The following is a 6,887-nucleotide window of genomic DNA, read 5'->3' as shown; positions in this document are numbered from 1 at the left end:
TTAACTTGGGCACGCTTTGGCGATACAATCCTCATCAACATGAATTCGGTGGATAGACATTTATCACCCACTTCCCCTACGTAACAAGGTTTGTACCCCGGTTTGGCCGAGCGCACTCCCTCACGAAATAGGTTTTCATGGTTTCTAATTTTTGGTAAGGCTAAGTCTCAATTGTTTATTTAGCGAGAGGTCATGTTAATTTATTATCTATCACGTTTTAAGTGAACTAAAGCGGTGAACTACGATAATTGTAATTGGCACGGTCGATAAACTCGATTTAAAATGAAATGCATGTTTAGTTATGGCGATTTAGCGATGCATGCAAACATATAAAGAAAATGCAAAGCATAAATATAAAGTCCTAGTATGGCCTTCCTAAAATAGTAAATCTAATAAACTATTTTACAAATTCGGAAACCAACTCCTTTGGTCCCTTGAACTTCGGCTTTGGCACGCACTTCAAGGCAACACTTTCTTTGATGGATCGCCTTCTCGAATGACACCGTCTTCAAGGAACTCCGGAATAATTAAATTACAAAATGAATTACATAATTTCCTATTATACATTTGTAATTAAAATTTAAATCTATTAAATTACAAAACGGTGATACGAGATCACAATAATTACAACCGAATCGATATTCTCATACATTTCGGGTAATATCGACTAAAAACTAAGGCCATACTAAGTAAAATTACATAATTCAAAATTATATAAACCAAAATTATGACAATCATAAATAAAATGCAGCATTTATAATATGTATTAACATGCCAAATTTTAAGCTAAATCGCCTTTAAAGAGCCAATATCGTATATTAATCGATTTTTACGGATTTGCGCGATTTAACTTATTAAATCACAATATGTTACATAAACTCATATTTATGTTCAATTTAATTATCCTAATTCACTTAGGACTCAAAATTTAGTCTTCACTAACACTTTGACAATAATTCAACTTGATTTGACAACATTGTTCATTATGGACTTAAAATTACAATTTTATAACATAAACTTCAAATTAAATCAAAATAATTTCAAATAATTTCAAAATTTGAAATTCAAACTTATGAACATTCTGAAAAAAATACCATGACACTCATAATGTTCAAAACTTAGGTTAAAAATTTCGAAAATTTTTCGAGAAAAACATCGTTGCGGTTTATCGGTTTTAACAAATATGACCATAAAAATATGAGAAAATTAATTTCATCAACTTTTCACTTTTAAATCTGAAATGTGGGATAAAATACAACATATGACGTTTTTCTATAGTCATGAAATATGTTTTAACATTATATACTAAGTTAAGTCACTATTTATTGAATTTTTACTCAAAAATTCATAAATCATGCAATAGAAGTACAATACGTCTAAGATTTTTACACACGCTGAGTAAAAATGCATGTGACAACATATAAAATTTCCATGACCAGATACGAAATTTATCTCATATTAACCTAAATATCCTTTTAAATTTGATTTAAACATATAAAATCCATATTTTATGCAAAATAACTTATTATTTCATGAAATTTAATATTTGACCAGTATATTATATATGTGAAAACATATCCAAAAATCACTGAAAAATTCGAAGTTTAGCAATTTTTCGTCCAAAAATGACATTTTTCTCATAAAAATCACATTTTAATGCCAATAATATATAAAATGAACAATAAAAATACATAAAACGTCTCATATGATCTAAAATCTATTTAGGACCAGAAACTTTTGACATGCAAAATTATTTCATGATTTATCTTCATAAATCCTAAATAACAAGTTTTATATGTTAATTAAATTAACTCGGAAAAACAAACCCGATTTTGCATGCAACAACCGTGTTGCTCTGATACCACTTGTTGGAAATCATATTTTAAATATCACATATTTTGGTTTAAAGTTTTGTTCATAAAAACTTAAGGATCTTATGCATGCAAAACAAATACAATAGTAAGGAGAAATACGGTTCCTTACATTTGATATTTCGGATATTTGGGCACAAGTAAGGTCTCCTACCTTCACTTGTTCTTGAGATATGATGAGTAATAGGATGATCCTCCAAAGACTTCAAGTATAGAAGTCACTCCTCTTGATTGCACCCAAGATTATCCCTTATCTCTACTAAATAATATGTGCTAGATATTTGTTTAGTAGTTTACCTTAAAATTGATTACTAATACTCATATATTACATTAATAATATTAGTAATATCATTGAACAATTTGAATCAAGATTTCTCAAGTTTTTAGAGAAAGATGAAGGAGTAGAGAGAAAAATGCATGTGAATATCTTGAACATGCATAAAGAGAATGAATTAGAGAACAAAAACAAAAGTCCCCTTGGGAGTCCTAAGGGTGCACCGGTTTTGGGGAGTATATGGACCAATATATGGTCCTTCCCTTTTTCCTTTTGTTCTTATCTAAATGTATAGGTATGCTAGCTAGTTAGACTAGGTATGATTACAAGTATTTTATCTCATAAAATAAATCAACCACAATCCACTACTACTACCTTCATTTCGGTCCATATGTTTAAAATGGACTACCATTTTATTTTGTCAATTTGTCATTTGTCACACAATATGTCACATGTAGTATTTTACATGTTATTAATTAATTTAATGCATATTTATCACATAAATATAATTTTATAAATTAATTAAATTACATTCAACAAATTGACTAGTGATACTTGATCACATAAATAAAATGGGTCATTTAATTATAATTCACAACATCTTGTAATTATAATTAATCATTCATTCTTATCTCTATTGTTTCTCAAACAATAAACAATTTTAGTAATAAAGCATTTTTATTACCAAAATAAATCTTATTTAATCTCATTACAATAAGATATCAATATTCTCTCTCACAAAATGAATTGTTCAATTTTAAGGAATTTATTAACTTGTATCGTCATACAATTAATCAACTTTACAGATTAGGGCATCATCCTTTAGGTGTGACCTTACGGTATCAACTGACCACCACCGTCCCACGACAGTAACGTCAAACTCTAGCAAGCCAATCGTTACCGATTAATGTTGATCAGTTGACTATAAAATGAATCATCCCTTACGTATCTTAAAAATGAGATTTAAACATGTGATCATCATGATCGACAATTGTGATCGCATTATTGTCGGGGACACTCCAACATCCTCTGCATTTCTTCTCAATCTCTAAAGTCATCAAGTATCCACAACCAGTGGGCCGGTTGTCGATGGCCCACCTGGCTGGGGATCTCCTTATCCTTTTCTTCTATTTTCTTGCTTTGCTCATGGGGAGGATTCCCGGCCGATAGACAGGTTGCCGAGCGGCCGGCTGAGAGGCTTTTCTCAGCTTTTTCTCCTCTTCTTTCTTATGCAACCTTCATAACTACCTAGCTTGCTCCCATCTCTTCTCTTTCGTTTCAAACCCTACAACATGAGAGACAAAATCACAGAACGGGAAACAGGGAAACAAAATGCAAATAATAGGTATAAAAACCGTCTCAAAATTGACCAAAATGCATAGAAAAGAAGGGAGAATTACGACGTATATATCCGTGTCTTAAGGAAGATAATAAGCGGGTTTGTTTTAGTATTTTTATACTCCCTCCTATTCTAAGCAATAAACCTTCCCTCTTTCTTTTTTCATCTATTCACAATATCTTCTCCTTTCTTTATTTAATAAGTTTTATATTTATTTTAATCACCTCAGCTCACCCCACAACAAATTTATCTTATTTTAATCATTCACCCCACAATAATACTTACTAGTGTTCAAGCCCGGGCGTTGCCCGGGTCATAACATAGCAGTGGCTTTTAAGTACTATCAAGAGGTTATTTTTTTAGACAGTCTACGTACGCTATTATCCGTGTTTCATATACTTTATTTGATTTATACTAAAGAAGATTATGGCTTTGTTGCTAGCTCTTTCAGAGTAAAATATTTGGGTTTTTCTATATAGTACCCCTGTGTTTTTTCATTTTCTACATGGTACCCCTGTACTTTTTTTAACCTCTGTGGTACCCCTAACTTTAATTAAAAAGCATTAGGCGTAACCTTGCCTCTAATTACCGTCAAGTGCTGCTGTTTTTTTGCTGATTAGGATGCTTATGTGGCATTGATACTACTTCCCTCCATTTTACATTCATTTTCCCTCCAAAATCCTCTCTTTATTAACTCTATATTTTCACCTTCCCTCCATCCTACCTCTCACCTCATTCATACCCATCTTCTATTCTTCTCTCTTCTTTTTTTCTCTTCAGCCTTTTTTTTTCTCTTTTCCTTGTTTGATTATGTCTTTCAATTCATCTTCATGGATGAGCACCCCAATTGAAGGTCTTGAATTTAAGAATCAAATTTGCGATCGTTGTCGTAAGAATGCGGTCATTAAAATATCCGGGTCAATTGATAATCCAAGAAAAGCATACTTCAGAATTTGCTTTTCTTGGATTATCAATTGACCCGGATATTTTAATGACCGCATTCTTACGACAACGATCGCAAATTTGATTCTTAAATTCAAGACCTTCAATTGGGGTGCTCATCCATGAAGATGAATTGAAAGACATAATCAAACAAGGAAAAGAGAAAAAAAAAGGCTGAAGAGAAAAAAAGAAGAGAGAAGAATAGAAGATGGGTATGAATGAGGTGAGAGGTAGGATGGAGGGAAGGTGAAAATATAGAGTTAATAAAGAGAGGATTTTGGAGGGAAAATGAATGTAAAATGGAGGGAAGTAGTATCAATGCCACATAAGCATCCTAATCAGCAAAAAAACAGCAGCACTTGACGGTAATTAGAGGCAAGGTTACGCCTAATGCTTTTTAATTAAAGTTAGGGGTACCACAGAGGTTAAAAAAAGTACAGGGGTACCATGTAGAAAATGAAAAAACACAGGGGTACTATATAGAAAAACCCAAAATATTTTGTAAAATCTTTGGTGTACGACTATGTCTAGCTAAAACAGTCAAACTAAATAAATATTTGTTAATATGTGAACTAATTCTTTTGAACATAATCGAGTGTTAATTGACTTTATTTTTAAAAACATGTAACTACTTATGGTTAAACTTCTGATTTTAAAGTATTAATTATTGAAATTACGCAACGAATGAATAAGTCGATGATATATATATCGAAGAAAAGTTGTCATTAATATTTCATTTTGAGATCTCCTTTTATTTCCCTAAATAGATTACCAATCTCTTTACTCCAAAACAAATTATCTACTGCGCTAACCTTACTTCTCATCCTCCCGTTAGTAAGGAAGTTAGAAAATAATTATATTGCATGTAAATAACGATAGTGGTCATTAAGTAGGGGTGAGCAAAAATATACGAAACGGTTTTAATATACGAATACGATACGGTATACGGTTTCAATTAAACGAATTTCCATATATACGATACGGATTTCCGTATACACGATACGGTTTTCAAAAAACCGTATCGTATCCGGGTCGGGCAAAAACAAAACCGGGTATACGGTTTCTGATACAGTTTTTGAAAATAAATAAATAAAAACCAAAAATATCTTTACAAAAACTAAATAATTTAACCAAAATCACTTTAACTTGTCCACTTTCTTTTTCCCTAATGCATTTGTATAATGAATATTGAAATTTTGATTATTTTAATATGTAACCTATTATTAAATTTATGTTAGGGTGTACCGGTATTATCGCGTATGCAACAAATTGAACAATAAACAAGTGAAATCAGTATCCGGGTATACGAAAACCGGGTATACGATTAAACCGGGTCGGATCAGTATCGACAAAATAGTAAATTCGGGTATACGAAAACCGGGTATACGATTAAACCGGGTCGGATCCGTATCGACAAAATTGTGAATTTAAAAACCGTATACCCGATACGGTTTTCAAAACCGTATCGGGTATACGGTTTTGCTCAGCCCTAATTATAAGCATTGTTTGGTAAACAACATATTAGGTGAAATTAGTAGATTCCGGCGTGAATAGTAGATTGACCAATCAATCTACTAATTTTAAGTGTTTGGTTAATGCCATATTCAGATAGCATATTAGACGGAATCTACTATTTTTGAATAAGCAACATATTGTAATAGCATATTCATTTTATACATGAAAATGGTAGAATTGTTCTATAATCTTAATTCGATGTCAAACCTGTTGCTAAAATTTGTCAACCGTATGCTGCTAATGTTATCTGCTTCTATTGTTTGTCAAACATGGCCTATATGTCGATCAAATTGTTGTACCAGGTAGGATTATATATTTGAGTAGAGTTTGATTTTATTTATGTTATGATCTTAACGTTTTCTATTTGGTCGAAAACATTCTCTTAGTCCCACATATTTTTTTGTTTAATCAACTATTTCTTCTGCCTATTCTCTATCACAAAAACTCCGGAGAGACGATCTCTTAATAGCGTTATTAAGAGACCTCTCATATAATAGGATGAGGGGCCCACTGAATTTCATTTAGTATGTCTCCCACTAAGTTAGTGGAAGACAGTCTCTCATGAGACCTACTGATTCTCTAACCTTCAAATTTAGTGTAGGGTGACCATAGTCGTTAGTAAAACGGGCGTGTGTAATAACTAACTTTTTTCTTTAATTTAATGTGTAATAATAAGAGAATGGATGACCCCCTCGATCATCTTAAGCAAAAATAAATAAAATAAAAATTAATACTCCACATTTATAATGATTAGGATAGAGAACTAATTGGCTGTGATTAGAATTGTAGCTCTACACGGACAAATTATACTTGAGTTAAAATTGGAGATAATTCAAAGTCTTATCATAAGACACAATTTCTTATTTAAAGACGCACCCGATTAAAATAGAGGTGAAAATAAAAAAAGGTTTTGAAAGATTTTATAAACAAAGCTTGTATTATTACG

The sequence above is a fragment of the Silene latifolia genome, unplaced genomic scaffold, assembly GCF_048544455.1.
Source record: "Silene latifolia isolate original U9 population unplaced genomic scaffold, ASM4854445v1 scaffold_20.1, whole genome shotgun sequence".
NCBI lineage: Eukaryota > Viridiplantae > Streptophyta > Magnoliopsida > Caryophyllales > Caryophyllaceae > Silene > Silene latifolia.
Note: the sequence above shows the minus strand (reverse complement) of the source record.